We start from the raw sequence: 23,282 nt of genomic DNA on the forward strand, positions 1-23,282 counted from the left end.
TCGAAGTCCCCATGCAGCTTGGTATAGGTTTTTGGCTGCAGAGACAATAGAATTAGCTGTGTTGGTGCCAGAACTTTCAAAATGATATTGTCTGGCAGAAAATTCTAGCTGACACATGGGACGGTAAGATGGAATAAGCTTTGGGCGATGGGGAGAGAGGCTAAGGTGTGTCTTCCCTTTTAATTCAGCTTCTGGGGTTGATAAACCATGTGCACTGATTTTCCTATTGGAACTGCAGAATACCTTGAACAAATATAAATAATGGACCTGCAGGAAGTAGTGTATTTCAACTTGATCAATTCAATAATCTCTTGCATAAAAAGTCCATCAAACATTGATATTCTGTACTTTTGCTCTTTTGACATCAATACCGAGTGGTGCAGCGGTCTAAGGCACTACATCTCAGTGCTAGAAGCATCACTACAGACACCCTGGAGTCCCATAGGGCGGCGCACAATTGGCCCAGTGTCGTCCACTGTCGGCTGTCATTGTAAATAATAATTTGTTCTGTACTGACTTGCCTAGTTAAATAAAGGTTACATTTAAAATTGTAAAATTAAATGTAATGTTCTTGCCAAGACTGCTGTTATTTGATACCGCTGCTCACTGTACCAGCAAAACATTTGATCTGTTTTAATTTTAAAAAGCCAATTTATCCTCCCTCCTTTTCAATGTTACTATTTAACTTCTCTGAAAGGATTACACACCATCAAGTTAGTCTTCTGGAAGCAGTCGATAACTAAAGCAGGCATGGTCAATAAGGAGAGGCTCAAAATGATAGCGAAATCAGTAATGTGTCATGAGAAATGGCTATGTTAATGATTGTTTGTGAAGAGGTGTGTTTGCAGGGGAGCTCATTCTGAGCTTATCTTCCAGGAACAGGCTCTCTGTGTACCTCACCTCAGGTCTCACCGAGGCAACAAACTCTTTATGTGAGGTAAATACCCATGCTGTGAAGTCACAATCCGCAAAGCTCCCTACCGACTGATTGACAAGGCGGGAGTGGGAGTATAGACCACTGATAAACTATCTTTGAAATGTGACTTGAGGTTTAGTACTTTCAGTTAGGTTGTCCACAGAGTGCATGACTGTGCACTAATGCAAACTAAGGGAAAATCTATTCAATTATATCTGCTCATATGGCACCTGAAACATATGTAATTGCATTGTTCATGCACATTTGTTGACTGTATTAGGGGTTTCAGAGTCAAAGTTTTACAATGTGATAATTGTACCAAACTGTTTCAAGATTTGGGGTATTTCAAGATATAGATAGTGATTTGTACTGATACTGCAAAGATTCTCTCAGTATTTTGAAGACCTGCAAATTCAGTTTGAAGCAAGGGGGAGGACAATTCATCGTTATAGTGACAGTAATATGTCACTGTAAGTGGCATATAACGACCTATATGTCAGCTATTGTGACATATAAATACAATGGTTCAATGTCTATTTTGACATATTCTAATGAGACCACGTTGGAGGATTGTTTTCTTATATTGTCTCTTCACTGTTTTGTATATTATGTCATGCATTCTTTCAGTAATAGAAGACATCTTTGGGTTGACAAAGGGTATATTTTGAGTCGATACTGAGTCACATTCGTGACCAATGTGACTAGATTATTGTGTCATTCGGTCATTTAGTTCATTGTGCTTTTTAACAAAAGGTCACTCAAATTAGAAGCCAGAGAAAGCCACCTAATTAGCCTTAGCTGCCTGTCAAAAGCATTGGCTTTGACAGATTTTCATTCAGATTTACATGTTACTCATCCTGTTTCATCTCTTCATCTTTCCATTCCTCTACCGAAACTTATTTTCAGCATGTTCAAAATGAAAGGTGTGCTTGCGGGAGGGGGGAGGAACACCCATGAGCTTCCTCATGAATAATTAAATAGCGAGAGGCAAAAAAAAAACACATTAGGATAATTAATAATGCAACTAAATATAGATGAAGGGTATGTTTTGTTGAACAAGTTCGGAGTCTTCTACTGTAGGTGGAACATGAAAGCAACTTCAGAGACGGGGAGGAATATAACCACCTGACTGATTAAGCTGAACCTCGGCAAGACGGAGCTGCTCTTCCTCCCGGGGAAGGACTGCCCGTTCCATGATCTCGCCATCACGGTTGACAACTCCCTTGTGTCCTCCTCCCAGAGTGCTAAGAACCTTGGCGTGATCCTGGACAACACCCTGTCGTTCTCCACTAACATCAAGGCGGTGACCCGATCCTGTAGGTTCATGCTCTACAACATTCGCAGAGTACGACCCTGCCTCACACAGGAAGCGGCGCAGGTCCTAATCCAGGCACTTGTGATCTCCCGTCTAGATTACTGCAACTCGCTGTTGGCTGGGCTCCCTGCCTGTGCCATTAAACCCCTACAACTCATCCAGAACGCCGCAGCCCGTCTGGTGTTCAACCTTCCCAAGTTCTCTCACGTCACCCCGCTCCTCCGCTCTCTCCACTGGCTTCCAGTTGAAGCTCGCATCCGCTACAAGACCATGGTGATTGCCTACGGAGCTGTGAAGGGAACGGCACCTCCATACCTTCAGGCTCTGATCAGGCCCTACACCCAAACAAGGGCACTGCGTTCATCCACCTCTGGCCTGCTGGCCCCCCCTACCTCTGAGGAAGCACAGTTCCCGCTCAGCCCAGTCAAAACTGTTCGCTGCTCTGGGACCCCAATGGTGGAACAAGCTCCCTCACGACGCCAGGACAGCGGAGTCAATCACCACCTTCCGGAGACACCTGAAACCCCACCTCTTTAAGGAATACCTAGGATAGGATAAAGTAATCCTTCTAACCCCCCCCCCCCCCCCCCCCCCCCCCTTAAAAGATTTAGATGCACTATTGTAAAGTGGTTGTTCCACTGGATATCATAAGGTGAATGCACCAATTTGTAAGTCGCTCTGGATAAGAGCGTCTGCTAAATGACTTAAATGTAATGTAAATGTAATGATTAGTGGAGAAACCGTTCAAATTACTAAACAATATAAGTTGAGCATGTCACTCCGTGAATACGCATCTACATATCTGCATCTTGGCCATCTGCATTTGTTTCAAATGGAAACATAAAATGCAACCGGTTTATGTGTTGCAAAATTGACGAGTTTGTGTGTTCTTATCAGCAGATAAAATATTTATGGATTTGGTGCAATGCTGCAGCGTTTAGTTTTTTATCTATATATATATACAGTGCCTTCAAAAAAGTATTTAAACCCATTGACTTTTTCCACATTTTGTTACGTTACAGCCTTATTCTAAAATGTATTCGTTTTTTTCCCTCATCAATCTACACACAATACCCCATTATGACAAAGCAAAAACTGGTTTGTAGAAATGTTTGCTAATGTATAAAAATAAATAAATGGAAATATTACATTTAAATAAGTATTCAGACCCTTTACTCAGTACTTTATTGAATCACCTTTGGCAGTGATTACAGCCCCAAGTCTTCTTGGGTATGACGCTACAAGCTTGGCACACCTGTATTTGGGGAGTTTCTCCCATTCTTCTGTGCAGATTCTCTCAAGCTCTGTCAGGTTGGATGGGGAGCGTTGCTGCACAGCTATTTTCTGGTCTCTACAGAGATGTTCGATAGGGTTCAAGTCCGGGCTCTGGCTGGGCCACTCAAGGACATTCAGAGACTTGTCCCAAAGCCACTCCTGCATTGCCTTGGCTGTGTGATTAGGGTAATTGTCCTGTTGGAAGGTGAATCTTTGCCCCAGTCTGAGGTCCTGAGCACTCTGGAGCAGGTTTTCATTAAGGATCTTTCTGTACTTTACTCCATCTGTGTCTGTATCCTGACTAGTCTCCCAATCCCTGCCACTGAAAAACATCCCCACAGCATGATGCTGCCACCACCATGCTTCACCGTAAGAATCGTGCCAGGTTTGCTCCAGTCATGACGCTTGGCATTCAGGCCAAATAGTTCAATCTTGGTTTCATCAGACCAGAGAAACTTGGTTCTCATGGTCTGAGAGTCTTTAGGTGCCTCCAAGGGGGCTGTCATGTGCCTTTTACTGAAGAGTGGCTTCTCCCATCTCCACAGAGGAACTCTAGATCTCTGTCAGAGTCACCTCCCTGAACAAGGCCCTTCTCCCCCGATTGCTCAATTTGGCCGGGCGGAGAGCTCTAGGAAAGTCTTGGTGATTCCAGCCTTATTCAATTTAAGAATGATTGAAGCCACTGTGTTCTTGGGGACCGTCAATGCTGCAGAAATGTTTTGGTACCCTTCCCCTGATCTGTGCCTCGACACAATCCTGTCTCGGAGCTCTACGGACAATTCCTTCGACCTCATGGCTTGGTTTTTCCTCTGACATGCACTGTCAACTGTGGGACATTATATAGACAGGTGTGTGCCTTTCCAAATCATGTCCAATCAATTGAATTTACCACAGGTGGACTCCAATCAAGTTGTAGAAACATCTCAAGGATGATCAATGGAAACAGGATGTAGTCACATAGTCAATGGTCTGAATACTTATATAAAAAAGGTATTTCTGTCTTTTGTTTTTAATACATTTGCTACAAATTCTTAACCTGTTTTTGCTTAGTCATTATGGGGTATTGTGTGTAGATTGATGAGAAAATTGTTTTATTTAATCCATTTTAGAATAAGGCTGTAAGGTAACAAAATGTTAAAGTCAAGGGGTCTAAATACTTTCCTAAGCACTATATATTGAATATGGGCATCCCTGCAGTATTTTTGACAATGTAATTTCAGATAATTCAATGTTAAAATTCTAATCCCAGTATTTTACACCTGGATAGACATTATATAAGACAAACAGAAATCTAATATTGATTAAACTGTTAAATACACAAGAATCAGCAGCTGGCGTCATGACAACTATAATCTTTTACCCCCTGCGTGTTTTCCTTTATGGGCCAAACATGGGACCTAACGTGACCTCATCAATAGCCAATCAATCTTGAGGACATCTGAATACTCTTTAATCCAATAAACAGGGTTGTATTACATTAAGCTTCCTCACAATGACTCTTTGAGGGGTTCATTAACTACTTTAATTACAAAACTTCTGTGCTTTAGGGCATAACTCGAGCAAAATGGAATTAGCTGTGCTAGAGAATAGGGTGCCATTTGGGACACAACCTTAGATGTGTGTCCCAGTATTGGTGTATGTTTGCATCAGTAACAAAGATAACAAACATAATCTGGACCCTGAGATATGGTTACATGGATGACCAGGCTCAATTTCCCTCTATTTCAGTCCATCGATGTGAAGATCATGTAGTAACTCTACCAAACTGTACTGTTCTTGAGCCCTCTTATTCTTGGCTACATCATCAACCATCAAAAGCAAATGCTACCTCAGCAACCACAATTAGAAATTAAACTGTATGGTCACTATTACCACCATCACTGTTTTTTTGTTTTGGATGGACTACATGTATACTGTTTTAACGCAGCTACCTGCAGTGTCAAACTCAGTTAAAAGTGCATTCATATTACCATTTTATGAACATTTACAACACAAAGGACAGAATTGCAGGTAATTTGAGTGCTTTTCAATTAATTTGGTTGTTTGATTTCATATGCATGGGATGCCTACTGTATGTAATCCAGTTAGACACAATGCTTTCAATCATGAACATTCCTTTGTTATTTGTTATCCTCTTGGAGAAACAATTATGCAGTTTCTCTATATGTATTTTGGTATGTTGTGACAGGGAGTGGAAATGCACTTTAGATGGATAAAACTTTGCAGATCAATAATTTATTATGTCTCCCTTCTCTCTGCTGACTGTCATTAATGACGAGATGAAAGGAGGTATATCTCCATAGATCTGCTCGTACGGTCAGTCATTAAAACTGGGAGGGTTTCATTGTAGTTAATGACTTCCTCACCACCCTCCTACAACAAAGGAATGATTCAGATGATTGTAAGCAAGTGGCCAGACTTATACAAGCTGACATTTAGGACTCCGGGAGGCTTTTAGTGTGAGTCTCAAGTCCCTCCCTGGGAGGAGCCACATCTGAATGGATTTTAATGGCACTGAGTAGAGTGCCAAAGGTCAAGCCTCATGATTGCACGGATGTGTCTGTCAGAGAGCGAGAGAGCGAGAGAGCGAGAGAGAGAGAGAGAGAGAGAGAGATATGGAAGCGGTAGCTTGTAGCTTGAGGGAGATGTCTAGCAATTGTTGAGCTGAGCAAGAGATGGCTATGGGAGAATGATCCTATGAGATTCCGGTATCACTGGATCAAGTATCCAGAGACCTCATTGGAATAACAGGAAGAGAGGGAAAATGGGTATGCTATCGTGTTGTTTGCTATGGCTCAATCTGGCACTGAAGTGGATAACCTATTGTAACAGCATTTTGAAGCTGTTCTTATTTTGGTTTGCCAAGATCAGACTTTTTTTGTAGTCATGTGATTCATAAAATATTTGTGCTATTGATTTTTAAAGTGGGGCCATAAAAAGAAGAGTTTTGTGGAGAAAATACTTGTTTCTAGAAATTCTGCTTGCATGTCAGATGTGTTGTTAGTTAACCTGTTGGGGCAATGGAGTGGGTGGAACACAACCACGAGGTTAGTGCATGCAGTACTGCTGGAGCTTGCTGTAGTAGTTATTGGTATTCTGATTGTTTTGGGTTGTTATTGTTGTTCCACATTTAGAGGATATAGAGGGTCAGTGGAGGGTATCAATGAATTGCTGGATATGTATCCCTCCCTATATGACACAGTGCCATAAACTTGAAGCCTGCAAATGTTTGTGCCTGTGTAGTTAAGGAGTGAGCAAACAGACGCTAATGGCTATATTGTTTGTCGCTCTGAATCGCTGAACCATTTTGAGGGAAATGCAGGGGTCGTCGAAGACATTCTTCTCACCTAACTAGCCCTTTGGCTGAATCACAATACAGCTAAGACACCCCTGACTCATATCAGATGTGGGATGCCTGGACTTGGGAGATGGAGTGTAGCAGAAGATATTTAGCAGCAAACACATTGAACTCTTAGCTCTTTTTAATGCATTTTAATCATCAGCCACTTCCCCTGTGAGCAGAGGCTAGGCTACACTTGCTTCAGGGCCAGACGGAAGGGATTGTTTTAGGGTGTATTGGTATATTGTTTTGTGGCTGTGACAGCTTTTCTGTTCTGTGGCTGTGACAGCTCGCAATTATCAGAGACACTTAGTTCAGGCATGATGAACATGGTTGTTTTAGTGAGGCTGTGAATTTTTTAATTGGTATAGATTGTGTGGCAGTGACTGTTCTCTGACGTCACTACTCACAAATACCAAAGAGTAGGAGGTCAGTGGGAAAATTCTGAAGAAACTTGCTAGTGACTCGTATGCAAATAGATTTTTGTAATTAACAAAATAATGAAAATGGCAAATTGATTAGTGATTTTGATTCCACGCAGGCCTTTTTCAATAGACCCCATAGCACATCAGGTGGGTTCGGTACAATGGATTAAACTTGGATGGTTTTCAATTTTAACTCCTGTTTGCTGTGAAGTAGGCCTTTATATAATGTTGGTCATTTCCAAAACCATTCCCAGCACTTATAACCTGCCACCATACGCACTAACAACCTGTGTCCACTTCCTATGAAATAAGATAACTAAGTGTGCTTCCTTCCCAGACATCCATTTAGTCGGTTTATCATATTAAACACTGCTTTATGTGGTACATTAAGCATTCTTACTTGACAAATTGCATTAGCTTGTGTGGATATGTGGAAAGAGGCTTGCATCTATATCATTTGGGGGACGTGTGTTGGAAATACAGATGGGAGCCATCAGTTTTCATTGTCTTAAAACGTTAGCACCGGACGTCATGATTAATGTACCATAGGGTTAATATAAAGCCTGATCTTACCTTTAACTGAGGTGGAACATAATTTATGTCTAGCTACACTTGTGTATTGTTTCTTGCAGGTGTGCCATTTAGAATAGATAGAACAAGTTATAGTTGACTATTCGTGATCTACCCCAGTGTTTCCCATCCCAGTCCTCTGGGACCCTACACTAGCATCGCTTTATCAACTAATCAAGGGCTTGAAGACTGGATGACTACAGTGGAATTAAATGCTCTGGAATAGAACAAATATGTACAATGTCTAGTGGTCCCCAGGGAATAGTTTGGGATACATTGTTCTTAACAACTATCAGTGTTGATAGCTGGGTTATGCTAATCTTAACATAATCAGCAACATTATAGTATATGTTATAGTATACCAAGCTTACACTCCCTATATAGAGCTTGTTGCAATTAGCCTGTGCTTAGAGTACACATTTTCCTGCTCTGGTATTTTCGCTGAAGGCAACTTAACATGGCAGGGTTCCACAGCTATTATAGACAAATGTGTTCTATAGCCCCTGGGTAATATCCCAGCAAACAGGGGACGTGCTGAGGACATTCGCATTAGGCCCACTGAGGGTTTGACGTGACGTTATCCCACTGACGTTCTTAGAACGTGTTATGGTCCAAAGGGAAGTTTCTCTGGGGGAGCTTTGTTTAGTTCCATGTACATTCCCAGGATGTTACTGAGGACCATGTCATGAAGTTCTCAGGAATTTAATTTCACTAGTCCTTAGACGCTTTTCTCTCGGGTTCGTTCCAGGGACATTTTTAGGACCTTCTTGGGACATTGTGTCATGGTCCCATGAAGGTCCCATGAACGTTCTTGGGATGTTGTGTCATGGTCCCCTGGAGGTTTTGTCCAGTTCCCAGTTTGTTGCAGGGACATCCTCGAGGACATTCTTGGGAAGCTGTGTCATGGTCCCATGGAGGTTTTGTCTAGTTCCTGGTTTGTTTCTATTACATTCTTGGGACAGCTCCCTGAAGGTCCCCTTAACAATCTTGGGACATTATGTCATGGTCCCCTAGAGGTTTTTGTTACGTGATGGTCCCAGGATTTCCAAACCATTCTAAGTTAAGTAATGACATGAGGGTTAGTTAAGGTAAGTATCTTTAATAGATGACAATATGATTACATTTGACATGATCACTTTGTACTGACTTTTCAATATGACCCCACCTGGCATTTGAACTCACAACCTTTGGATATGATGTATGCTGATCTTTCTGCTGTGCCACAGATTCTGTAGAATTTCAGAAGCCGCTTACACATTTATTACCTATATGGGGGTGGGGGGGGGGGGGGGTTCTTTGTGACCATCGGGTGACGTCCCCGGGACAAACCAGGAACTAGACAAAAACTTCCAGGGGACCATGCCACAATGTCCCAAGAACACCCTAAAAACGTGCTAAACTAGACAAAACCTCCAGGGGACCATGACAACGTCCTGACAACCTAACAACTCATTATTGTTTGCAGGGATGCACCTTTTATACCACTTGGCCCTGTTAATGGTAGATTAAGTACCTGTCCTGAACATCCTACTCATTGTAGAGAGCACACACATGCTTCCCTATAGCGCATTTTGACCTGTTTCAAGTGGTGCAATAAAGCATAATAATTTCACCTCAATATCAATATGAAAATACATTAATGTTGATATGGTAAGGGTGCTATAGGGGGCTATAGTGAAAAAAAATATGCTTTGAAATTCTTCTATTCAATACCTTAGTCTACCCCAATGGAAATTAGTGACTAAAATCTTGAGGACTTCCCAATTTCATCCATCAAAGTACTCATCTCTCATCTTGACTTGTGTATTGATAATAATCACCTACCCAGGGCTCGCCAATGATGTCCTTATTCGGTGCCATTATAATTGAATCCTGGCACATTTAATTACAAAATATTCAGCCACGCTTACAAGCTCCTGTTCCTCTCCACAGTTTAGTTGTATTAATTAATAACTATTAAACATGGGATTAAGACTGTAAATCATGGTGTTAAATACATTCTGCAGTGTTTGATTGTGGGTAAATTGAGGCCCAACCACTTGACGGTGCTCTTTGGCTGCTCCTAAACTCAATGCTTATCAGAAATAATAATAAAAAGCAGCTGCTTCCATCTTGCAAAGTTTATGGCTGATTAACACTGATTAATTCTGTTTGACTTTGCCATGTGAATAAAGCACTAGGCCAATTGGAGAATAGCGGATTGTTATTAGCCTACCCAAGGTCTTTGATTCTCACAGTTAGGGATGTGGTCCAAAATCTCTTTCTCTGCCTCACATGATTCCGGTTGGTGATTATGTTGCAGCTATGGTAATTGTGTTAATCTCAAGCTACTTTCCCTTTCATTTGCTTCTGATTGATGGCAATATTTGGAGAACATTTCACTAATGTCTTTTGACCATAAGGTCATAATTTGTCCATATAATCTCTACAATACGATTCCAATAATTTGGTTATCCATTTCTTTCTCTAAAATATGCATGTTCATTCGGAATCAGATGGTGTTTGATCACACTGATAAATTGGTATTGTGACATTGGCCAGGGGATGATGATGTACAGGAAAGGATGTCTGACACAACAGCATACATTGGTACTAACGATAAATTGCACTAATCAAAGATACAAAAAAATCTGTGGTGTTGTTATTGTTCTAGTGTAGCTAAACTACAGTACAGTTTTGAGCTAGATACACTGGTACTCTAACAGAACCATGTGAGGATGTACTTCATGTTATTGATGTTTTTTTTTAACTAGGTCACGTCCCTTACACGCATGCCATTGCATGTACTGAGAGAGCTTGAGTTACACAACCCACTCATCAAAGCTCATCAAAGAATAGGCCAGTGTCATTTTGCGCCTTGGCAGACCATATGGCTCTAACCCATGCCATCCACCATCCTTTACAAAAATAATTTGAATAATGTATAAACCAAGAAGAGAACGTTCCAGGATTGCCTTCTCATTTCCATCGTCACCATCCGCTTGGATTACTTGCAGACACTCCCTTTATAAAAGGTGGATTGATTGCACCCTGGCAATGCATTAACCTGCAAGTTAATTACATGTTTCCTTCAGGGTAGAGTCATTAGATGCTATAAGGCTCATTAACGTTTCAATTATAATTTAATAACTTTTCCATACAGTTACCCTTGTGAGGATTGTTTGTTATTTAATTTTTGATATCTGGGAAATTAAGATATCAAAAGCAGCGCTGACATATCTTATATGCGTATGTTAACCCCTTCACATTAGAGCGCGATCTTACAGTTAATGATGGGGCGTAGTGCACAGCATGTTGTCTCTGTAGTGTGGAGTATACTGGAATTCATGAGATGCGGCTTGTGTGTATGAGGTTGGTGCAACTTCAATTCAAGTCAAGGCCAAGCCAGCATAGTTCAAAAGGAAAGTGTCAGGGACCATTGGCCTTCAGCTTCCATTTTAATTTATAACTGTTCCCGTTAAAGGGGTAAATATTTTGCATTTTGCAGTGCACTGTGTTCACATGAGTCTGAAAATGCCGAATGCAAGTCTTTATCCTATTATGTAAAGTCCCTGTACAGTATATTTGTTCTATTACACACACATGTACAAGAGTGTAATTAATACACATGTAAATTGGAAATGTGTTTTTTGTATATCCCACTCTCCCTGACACTAGTCTTGCTAACACCAGCCTCTCTATGCCCTTGACTTGAGAGTCTGGAACGGCTGCTTTGATGTGTCGGCACGAAGCGACGACAATGAAGGGGATGTGCCCTCAGACTTCCAGGCAACAACCTTTGCTGGTTGGATATCCCATTTTGAATTTAATGAAACATGATTTATTGGTTTACATAGGGCCGGCTCAGCCCTTCTACTTCCAGCCAGCTCCTGATTAGCGCAGCAGTCTAAGGCAATGCGTCTCAGTGTTAGAGGTGTCACTACAGATCCTGGTTCGATTCCAGGCTGTATCACAACCGGCCGTGATTGGGAGTCCCATAGGGCGGCACACAATTGGCTCAGCACCGTGCGGGGTAGGCCATCATTGTAAATATGAATTTATTCTTAACTGACTTGCCTTGTTAAATTAAACAAATCTGGGGCAAACACACACAGTAGCTAGCAAGCAAAGACCTTCACATTTTGGCAATTGTTTGATGCTAACATCATGAATAGTGCAGATAAATCATCACACACATTTTAAAAATGTTAGAACAACCCTTCTACACTAAAACAAGTGACATATTAGACAATAGCAACCTGTTAAATGTTACGATCTTGTGGCTAGGAAGTAGCAACTAACGTTAGCTAGCAATGTTCAGCCCAGAGAAAGTCAGACAGCTAATAGCTTTAGCTTGCTTTCTAGCATCTCAAAATCAGTTAGCTAATAAAATGTATGTTTTAGTTATAAATTAACTAGTTAGCTAATTACAGGCTGAACATTTCTTTACCCCACTGAAGTTATTACTTTTCCTTCTTGAATGTCCTCTGTTTACAGTGCCGATTTTTGCATCTTGGTGGGGCAAACCAACCCCAAAAATGTGGGGATGCATGCCAGCAAAGCCACTACACAACACAACACAACAGTAGTTTATATTTGAGATTCTTCAAAGTAGCCATCCTTTGCCTTGATGACAGCTTTGCACACTCTTGGCATTCTCTCAACCAGCTTCACCTGGAATGCTTTTCCAACAGTCTTGAAGGAGTTCCCACATATGCTGAGCACTTGTTGGCTGCTTTTCCTTCACACTGCGGTCCTACTCATCCCAAACCATCTTAATTGGGTTGAGGTCAGGTGATTGTGGAGGGCAGGTCATCTGACGCAGAACTCCATCACTCTCCTTGTTCAAATAGCCTTTACACAACCTGGAGGTGTACTGGGTCATTGTCCTGTTGAAAACAAATGATAGTTGCACTAAGTGCAAACCAGATGGGATGGTGTATCGCTGCATAATGCTGGTTAAGTGAACCTTGCATTCTAAATAAATCACTGGCAGTGTCACCAGCAAAGCACCCCCACACCATCACACCTCCTCCTCCATGATTCACAATGGGAACAACACATGGTTCCCATCATCCGTTCACCTACTGCGTCTCACAAAGACATGGTGGTTGGAACCAATAATCTCAATAACGGACTCATCAGACCAGACTGGTCTAATGTCCATTGCTCGTGTTTCTTGGCCCAAGCAAGTTTATTCTTCTTATTGGTGTCCTTTAGTAGTGGTTTATTTAGGCTGCAATCTGAGTTGCAGTTAACTCTAATGAACTTATCCTCTGCAGCAGCAGTAACTCTGGGTCTTCCTTTCCTGTGGCGGTCCTCATGAGAGCCAGTTTCATCATAGCGTTTGATGGTTTTTGCAACTGCACTTGAAGAAACTTGAAAAGTTCTTGAAATGTTCCAGATTGATTGACCTTCATGTCTTAAAATCTGAAATATAAAATAGATTTTGTTTGTTTAACATGTTTTTGGTTACTACATGATTCCATATGTGTTATTTCATAGTTTTGATATCTTCACTATTATTCTACAATGTAGAAAATAGTAAAAATAAAGAAAAACCCTGGAATGAGTAGGTGTGTCCAAACGTTTTACTGGTACTGTGTATATATATTTATATACTGTGTATATATATATATATATTATTTTTTATTTTATTTATTTTTTGCTAAAAATGTGGGGCTCAAAACAGGTGGGGCTCAGCCCTGCCCTGAATGACGGGTCGCCACTGTTTATTTATATAGTAGGGAAATCTCCTCCCTAACCCCTAACGTTGGCAATGCTTCCACATGAATTACCCTAATTAAGTGATAATGCCAAAGATGCCGGTGTTTGGAGGATATATTGGCATGGGTGTTGCCGGCAAACTGTGCCAATATATCCTCCAAACACTGGCTTCAAGGGCATTATCACGTTAATACAACAGGTTACCAACGTATTCAAATAATGATTGACATATTTTCATAAACTTTATTTTGATGAATTTATTCATACTATTTCATCCTTCCACAAGATATAGTACCGAAAAAAATCTAGGGTTGCTTCCCAAGCCGGCTGGTCGTTCGTTCTATTGGTTCAGTCATTCAGTCTTTTTGTTCTGTGTCTATCGACGCGACCATGACGTTTGTTCTAAATGTTCCATTGCCATTCTGGCTGGACACATTCTATCCCTTGCTTGCTAGCTAGCTAGCCAACTATGGCTAACTTACAGTCAGAATAACAACAGTAGCTGCATGTGGTTTAAGCTGTTTTCTATTTAAATTCATTTGGATACATCAATAACAATGAGTTAATGAGGCACGATTTCACCTTGCACAGAAACTGTGCTCTCTGGTTAGGACACTGTTGTTCAAAGAAGCTAGACATCAACACAGCTAAAACAATCACTTCCACCTGAAGCTGGAAAGACTGCACACTAGCTGCACTTTGTTTCATTTGACCTTTTTTCAACTGACATTTCTTTGTATACAGTGCCTTGCGAAAGTATTCGGCCCCCTTGAACTTTTCGACCTTTTGCCACATTTCAGGCTTCAAACATAAAGATATAAAACTGTAATTTTTTGTGAAGAATCAACAACAAGTGGGACACAATCATGAAGTGGAACAAATTTTATTGGATATTTCAAACTTTTTTAACAAATAAAAAACTGAAAAATTGGGCGTGCAAAATTATTCAACCCCCTTAAGTTAATACTTTGTAGCGCCACCTTTTGCTGCGATTACAGCTGTAAATCGCTTGGGGTATGTCTCTATCAGTTTTGCACATCGAGAGACTGAAATTTTTGCCCATTCCTCCTTGCAAATCAGCTCGAGCTCAGTGAGGTTGGATGGAGAGCGTTTGTGAACAGCAGTTTTCAGTTCTTTCCACAGATTCTCGATTGGATTCAGGTCTGGACTTTGACTTGGCCATTCTAACACCTGCATATGTTTATTTGTGAACCATTCCATTGTAGATTTTGCTTTATGTTTTGGATCATTGTCTTGTTGGAAGACAAATCTCCGTCCCAGTCTCAGGTCTTTTGCAGACTCCATCAGGTTTTCTTCCAGAATGGTCCTGTATTTGGCTCCATCCATCTTCCCATCAATTTTAACCATCTTCCCTGCCCCTGCTGAAGAAAACGCAGGCCCAAACCATGATGCTGCCACCACCATGTTTGACAGTGGGGGTGGTGTGTTCAGGGTGATGAGCTGTGTTGCTTTTACGCCAAACATAACGTTTTGCATTGTTGCCAAAAAGTTCGATTTTGGTTTCATCTGACCAGAGCACCTTCTTCCACATGTTTGGTGTGTCTCCCAGGTGGCTAGTGGCAAACTTTAAACGACACTTTTTATGGATATCTTTAAGAAATGGCTTTCTTCATGCCACTCTTCCATAAAGGCCAGATTTGTGCAGTATACGACTGATTGTTGTCCTATGGACAGAGTCTCCCACCTCAGCTGTAGATCTCTGCAGTTCATCCAGAGTGATCATGGGCCTCTTGGCTGCATCTCTGATCAGTCTTCTCCTTGTATGAGCTGAAAGTTTAGAGGGACGGCCGGGTCTTCGTAGATTTGCAGTGGTCTGATACTCCTTCCATTTCAATATTATCGCTTGCACAGTGCTCCTTGGGATGTTTAAAGCTTGGGAAATCTTTTTGTATCCAAATCCGGCTTTAAACTTCTCCACAACAGTATCTCGGACCTGCCTGGTGTGTTCCTTGTTCTTCATGATGCTCTCTGCGCTTTAAACGGACCTCTGAGACTATCGCAGAGCAGGTGCATTTATACGGAGACTTGATTACACACAGGTGGATTCTATTTATCATCATTAGTCATTTAGGTCAACATTGGATCATTCAGAGATCCTCACTGAACTTCTGGAGAGAGTTTGCTGCACTGAAAGTAAAGGGGCTGAATAATTTTGCACGGCCAATTTTTCAGTTTTTTATTTGTTAAAAAAGTTTGAAATATCCAATAAATTTCGTTCCACTTCATAATTGTGTCCCACTTGTTGTTGATTCTTCACAAAAAATTACAGTTTTATATCTTTATGTTTGAAGCCTGAAATGTGGCAAAAGGTCGAAAAGTTCAAGGGGGCCGAATACTTTCGCAAGGCACTGTATATCCATAAAAATTATGACAGCTGATTCATGATTTCGACTGGCTGAGAAATGCTGCCTGCCTTTCTCTCTTGTCCCGACACCCGACCCCTACAAGTTCATTACTATAGGACAATTTGAATATTGAAACAATGTCGAAAATGTTGGAGAGACAGACAGCAAGGTTTATACAAATCTCTGCTGTTGAAAACTGAAGGTTAGTCTAAAATAAATGTGAGATAATGTCTAGATGCTTTTCATAGTGAATATCAAGTTTATAACTTCCCTGCCTGGGCAGTGGATTGCGCAGTCAGATGGAACAGAGTAAATAGGCATTTTAAAGTAATATATCCAGCCGGTGATAACTTGTGGAATAGCCCCCGGCTGGAATGCGCTTTTAACCAATCAGCATTCAGGATTAGACCCACCCGTTGTATAAAAATTAATAGAACACAGTCTGGCCCAAAAAGACCAGACTACAGCAAGTATGACCAACAACACCAAAAGAGATATGAATTATCTTTCATCAATTAAATCTAAAATATCTATCTAATGCAACATTTACTACTGTAAAGATAAAGAAAACATGTACTTTATTTTACAGGATGATATAATGCATGAAGCAAACATGGAATGACTGTGAAATGTGAAAGTGTAGACTCAGTGAAGTCTAGTGGAGGTGTCTTTCATCCCTCTCGGTACCCTGGTGGAGTGGAACAATTATTGTTCAGCCCTATAATAGCATGATTCTGGTTCTGATTCTGGATAGCTGAACTCCTGTGAATAGTGAAAGAACATTTAGACGGTGTGTGACAGTTTTCCAAGCATAACATTCAAAGATTTTTTCCAACTAGAGACCATAGGGAGGATGAATGAAATGTTGAGCTACATCAATCTTGTACTTATTCATATTAATTTGAGACTAGAAGGGGGGAGGTTCCCTTACACAGACACAGAGAAAACAACTGCAATTTGACAATAGAACAAATAGTCCACCTGGAACGTCATCATTATGTTGATAAATTAATTTCATTCAATAATTTGGAATGAAAAGGTCTAGGTAGCCTAATCAGCCAGAGCACACTTTGGAACACTTTGTATGTCCGTGTCAGATGGCTGGCTTGGGGTCATGGTGCCTGTGCTAAAGGTCAAGTAAGCAGGCATCGCCACAGACACCTACAAGGGGCTTATGTCGTTAAGTTAAACCACCTCTGCCACTACTGCTTGTAGTACTTGAGGAACACCTTGTTTTGATAAATCATTCCATAGACATTCCCTTCCTAAACCAGACTATATGGTCTTCAGACTCTCTCTCTCTCTCTCTCTCTTTCTCTCTCTCTCTCTCTCTCTCTCTCTCTCTCTCTCTCTCTCTCTCTCTCTCTCTCTCTCTCTCTCCTAGCACTATTAGTATTATTCTGAGCTGCAGGCTTGAGGGCAACCAACACAGATAAATGTACAAGACAACCAAACATGAAAAACCAGCTCCCAGGATAGAACACCCTTTCTTTGTGGATAGTTACATTTCGCAGTTACATTAGGTACCGTCTCTTTATTCCTATACCCTCTTATAACTAAAACTTTGACTATGGTCTTTAAGAGCGTTGATAATAGTTGGCTAAACAAAGCAGACATCTTGGAACATCCAGCTGGAGCGCAGAGACACCTTTGGGTGTGAAAAGCCATTGCATTACATGGAATGATAGTAGCCAAAGGGCCACATCAAAAACACTCCAAAAACCATCCAGTGGAGATATGGACCTGGCCAATTTCACAAATGGCTTTTACTTGTTCATTGCACAGGGGCCAAGTTTGTTATCTAATCCTCAACTACTTTGGCAAACACCAGCAAATAGGATGTGCCTGCTTTTTGAGGTTTTTGGGGTGTTGTTCAAGCCTCCATTGATACAGATGTGTCTGCTGGGGATAGGCTTACTGCATTTAGCTCTGCTTTAGTTACAGTTGAAGTCAGTATACATACACTTAGGTTGGAATCATTAAAACTTGTTTTTTCAGCTCCCACAAATGTCTTGTTTAACAAACTATAATTTTGGCAAGTCTGTTAGGACATCTACTTTGTGCAAGACACAAGTGATTTTTCCAACAATTGTTTACAGACAGATTATTTCACTTATAATTCACTGTATCACAATTCCAGTGGGTCAGAAGTTTACATACACTAAGTTGACTGTGCCTTTAAACAGCTTGGAAAATTCCAGAAAATTATGTCATGGCTTTAGAAGCTTCTGATAGGCTAACTGACATAATTTGAGTCAATTGGAGGTGTACCTGTGGATGTATTTCAACCTACCTTCAAACGCAGTGCCTCTTTGCTTGACATCATGGGAAAATCAAAAGAAATCAGCCAAGAACTCAGAAACAAAATTGTAGACGTCTGGTTGATCCTTGGGAACAATTTCCAATTGCCTGAAGTTCCCACGTTCATCTGTACAAACAATAGTACGCAAGAATAAAGACCATGGGACCACGCAACCGTCATACCACTCAGGAAGGAAATGCGTTCTGTCTCCTAGAGATGGACGTACTTTGGTGCGAAAAGTGCAAATCAATCCCAGAACAACAGGAACGGACCTTGTAAAGATGCTGGAGGAAACAGGTACAAAAGTATCTATATCCACAGTAAAACAAGTTCTATATCGACATAACCTGAAAGGCCGCTTAGCAAGGAAGAAGCCACTGCTCCAAATCCACCATAAAAAAGCCAGACTACAGTTTGCAACTGCACATGGGGACAAAGATTGTACTTTTTGGAGAAATGTCCTCTGGTCTGATGAAACAAAAATAGAACAGTTTGGCCATAATGACTAACGTTATGTTTGTAGGAAAAAGGGGAAGGCTTGCAAGCCGAAGAACACCATCCCAACCGTGAAGCGCGGGGGTGGCAGCATCATGTTGTGGGGGTGCTTTGCTGCAGGAGGGACTGGTGCACTTCACAAAATAGATGGCATCATGAGGAGAAAATTGGGTGGATATATTGAAGCAACATCACAAGACATCGATCAGGAAGTTAAAGCTTATTTGCAAATGGGTCTTCTAAACGGACAATGACCCCATGCATACTTCCGAAGTTGTGGCAAAATGGCTTAAGGACAACAAAGTCAAGGTATTGGAGTGGCCATCACAAAGCCCTCACCTAAATCCTATAGAACATTTGTGGGCAGAACTGAAAAATTGTGTGCGAGCAAGGATGCCTACACACCTGACTCAGTTACACCAGCTCTGTCAGGAGGAATGGGCCAAAATTCACCCAACATACTATGGGAAGCTTGTGGAAGGCTACCCGAAACGTTTGACCCAAGTTAAACAATTTAAAGGCAATGCTACCAAATACTACTTGAGTGTATGTAAACTTGTGATGAAAGAAATATAAGCTGAAATAAATCATTCTCTCTACTATTATTCTGACATTTCACATTCTTAAAATAAAGTGGTGATCCTAAGTGACCTAAGACAGGGAATTTTTACTAGGATTAAATGTCAGGAATTGTGAAACTGAGTTTAAATGTATTTGGCTAAGGTGTATGTAAACTTCCGTCTTCAACTGTAGGTGACCATTGATGGTCTTTGCTTCAGGTGAATACCTTCGAGAAATTTCTCAAAGGTATTCATCTGAAGCAAAGAGCATCCCAGGTCATGAATTATTTAATAGTGAGTGACAGTGGGTTCCATTGCAATTCACTGGGGTGTACTTATCATCATAAGGTTTAGATGAGCCAAACATTTCATACTCTGTCTGCTGTGCTCTCCAAGTCTCTATCAGCTTTCACAAGAATAGTCATTTTCAGTGATCAAGTTGGCATACAAAATCTGCTGAAGTTGGATATCTCATTTTAAACAGATGCCTTGATGATTGCGAAAGACGCATCATGAGGAGTTTCACAGATTCCACAGAGCATAAACAAGTCTATGTGTTATGAAAGATGTCTTCTTTTTTTGTCTTGAAAAGCATCAACTTTTAATGTCAAAGTGCATAAATGTTTCTTAATCTATTGGTTTTCCACGTTGTATTTTACTAAGGCTTTATGAAAGGGGATTAACAGTGGAATGGTTGATTAAACATTAATAGATTCTTCATTAAATTAATCACCCACTGAATCTCCATTAATAGACATTGTATTTTTCTTTAGGATGCAACTGAATATTGAACAGCTGTGTTGTTGTTTTTGTGAGAGGGAGCACTGTGCACACTCAAGAGAGAAAGGAGAAAGAGCCGGAAGGAGAGAGTGAGAATGGAGAAATTGAGAGAAAGAGAGAGAGAGAGAGAGAGAGAGAGAGAGACCTGTGGTGGCCCATGGAATATACCGGTCAACTGCCTGAGGAGTGATCGCAATCTCCTGTAGCTGCTCTCTCACCTCTAGATTTCAATCTGATAAAAGCTACTTTGGCATTCACAAGCTCAGACAGTGAATAGGGCGGTCGGCCTGCATTATCAGATGGGCGCTATAGCAATATGAGCGTACATTTCGATGTAGTATCAGTCTGCGAGACAACGCTCAGCTGACCACCCTGAGGTCATCCCATAATCCAAGATGGCGTAGCAGTCAAACGACTTTGTCCTATCGTGTCCCTTGTATATATCTTTTTACATCTTTTTCTTCGCATATCTTTTTAAAATATTTTCCTAAACCTAAACTTCTAAATACTCTCCTGTAATCCGCCTCACCCAATGTGGCGTGGATCAGTTTTTTTTCTAAAGTATTTCTATTTACTTCGGATCTGGAATCCCTCAACTGAAGCTAGTCAGCTAACTTCCTACCAGCTATCAGTCAGCAATCCATTGCTAGCGGTCATCAGCTAACCTTTAGCTTGGAAAGCTCTCGCCAGTTCGAACAACGTGACTCAAACCAGAGCATAACGGACCTATTATTATTTTTATATTTTTTACCCCATATCCCCGGATTCCTACCGCAAACTCTGAACATTTTCATCTGGATCTTCGCAACTAGCTAACCGCAATCCCGGGTGACTACTCCTGGCTAGCGTTTCCATCCCGGAGCAAGCACCAATTAGCCTGAAGCTAGCCCGGCCCGGGCTCCTGTGCTACCACCGAAACCCACTCCTGGGCTACAATATCCGGACCCCTTCTACTGCCGGTACGGGACACGGAACCGCGCCGATCCTCTACGACTGGAATACCGACATAATCTGCTAGAGGATTCCAACAGGCCCATTCTGCTAACCGCAGACTACTAGCTACCTAGAGCTACTTGGAACCCTACTAATTCCACGACTGGTCTATTGACGTCACCACATGAAGAGGCGAAAACAGACTTACCCCCATCGCGACGTCCCCCAAAGGCTAACTTGCTAGCACCGGTCTGTTAACTGCTAGCTTGCTTACCCCGGTCTGCTAACTGCTAGCTTGCCTGCCCCGGTCCGCTAACTGCTAGCCCCAGTCTGCCAACTGCTTGCTTGCTAACCCGGTCTGCTAACTGCTAGCTTGCCAGCCCCGCTCTGTTAACTGCTAGCTTGCTTGCCCCGGTCTGCTAACTGCTAGCTTGCCTGCCCCGGTCTGCTAACTGCTAGCCCCAGTCTGCCAACTGCTTGCTTGCTAACCCGGTCTGCTAACTTCTAACTTGCCAGCCCCGGTCTGCTAACTGCTAGCTTGTTTAGCCCCGGCCTACTAACTGTTAGTATCAGCCTGCTAACTGTCTGAATCGCCGTGTCCCCAGTCAGCCCAACCACTCACTGGACCCATACGTTCACTTGGCTACATATGCCTCATCCATTACTGTCCTGGTTAGTGATTACTCTCTTATTTCACTGTAGAGCCTCTAGCCCTGCTCAATATGCCTTAACCAACCATGTTGATCCACCTCCTACATACGCGATGACATCACCTGGTTTAAACGTCTCAAGAGACTATATCTCTCTTATCATTACTCAATGCCAATGTACTCACATCCTACCTTACCTTTGTCTGTACACTATGTCTTGAATTTATGCTATCGTACCCAGAAACCTGCTCCTTTTACTCTTTGTTCCGAATGTGCTAGACGGCCAGTTCATATAGCCTTTAGCCGTATCCTTATCCTAATTCTCCTCTGTTCCTCTGGTGATGTGGAGGTTAATCCAGGTCCTGCAGTGCCTAGCTCCACTCCCACTCCCCAGGTGCTCTCATTTGTTGACTTCTGTAACAGTAAAAGCCTTGGTTTCATGCATGTTAACATTAGAAACCTACTCCCAAAGTTTGTTTTACTCACTGCTTTAGCACACTCTGCCAACCCGGATGTCTTAGCCGTGTCTGAATCCTGGCTTAGGAAGACCATCAAAAACCCTGAAATCTCCATCGCTAACTATAACATTTTCCGCCAAGATAGAACTGCCAAAGGGGGCGGTGTTGCAATCTACTGCAAAGATAGCCTGCAGAGTTCTGTATTACTATCCAAGTCTGTACCCAAACAATTCGAGCTTCTACTTCTAAAAATTCACCTTTCCAGAAACAAGTCTCTCACTGTTGCCGCTTGCTATAGACCTCCCTCTGCCCCCAGCTGTGCCCTCGATATCATATGTGAATTGATTTCCCCCATCTATCTTCTGAGCTCTTGCTACTAGGTGACCTAAACTGGGACATGCTTAACACCCCAGCCATCCTACAATCTAAGATTGATGCCTTCAATCTCACACAAATGATCAATGAACCTACCAGGTACAATCCCAAATCCATAAACACGGGCACCCTCATAGATGTCATCCTAACTAACTCGCCCTTCAAATACACCTCTGATGTTTTCAATCAAGATCTCAGCGATCACTGCCTCATTGCCTGCGACCCAAAAAATGTAGAACCAGACCTGTCTGCCCTTGACCAGCACAAAAACATCCTGTGGCGTTCTGCATTAGCATCGAATAGCCCCCGTGATATGCAACTTTTCAGGGAAGTTAGGAACAAATATACACAGGCAGTTAGAAAAGCTAAGGCTAGCTTTTTCAAACAGAAATTTGCATCCTGTAGTACTAACTCAAAAAAAGTTCTGGGACTGTAACGGTTGTCATCTGGAAAGGAGGACCAAAACGCAGCGGGTTGTATACTCATCTTCTTTTAATAGGCAAAATAAGGAAAACCAAACAAACACGTATACAAAAATAACAAAAATGATGAATGACGAAAATACAGTCTTGTCAGGCATAGACACGCAAAACAAGAGACAATCTCCCACAACACTACACCAAACAATTACCCATATATAGGACTCTCAATCAGAGGCAACGAGAAAGCACCTGCCTCCAATTGAGAGTCCAACCCCCCATTAACCTACACATAGAAATACACCAACCCAGAAAAAACATAGAAGTACAAAACATAGAACATAAACCAAAACCCGGAAATAATAAATCAAACGCCCTACTAAATAAACCACCACCC

At 41.6% G+C, this 23,282-nt stretch overlaps 1 protein-coding gene across 2 annotated transcripts in view; it reads left to right on the forward strand.

Annotated features, from left to right (window-relative positions):
• LOC106611587 (leucine-rich repeat and immunoglobulin-like domain-containing nogo receptor-interacting protein 2) overlaps positions 1-23,282 on the forward strand; it is a 470,887-nt gene that overhangs the window by 425,022 nt on the left and 22,583 nt on the right. Inside the window, exon 1 of one of the 2 annotated variants that reach the window (XM_014211960.3) lies at positions 6,059-6,274. The exons of the other annotated variant lie outside the window; for it this stretch is intronic. The gene's annotated coding sequence lies outside the window, so the exon portion shown is untranslated. Of the gene's footprint in view, positions 1-6,058; positions 6,275-23,282 lie in introns of those variants that run through there. 2 annotated transcript variants of the gene reach the window in all.

Source organism: Salmo salar, chromosome 09, assembly GCF_965601325.2.
Source record: "Salmo salar chromosome 09, fSalSal1, whole genome shotgun sequence".
Taxonomy (NCBI): Eukaryota; Metazoa; Chordata; class Actinopteri; order Salmoniformes; family Salmonidae; genus Salmo; species Salmo salar.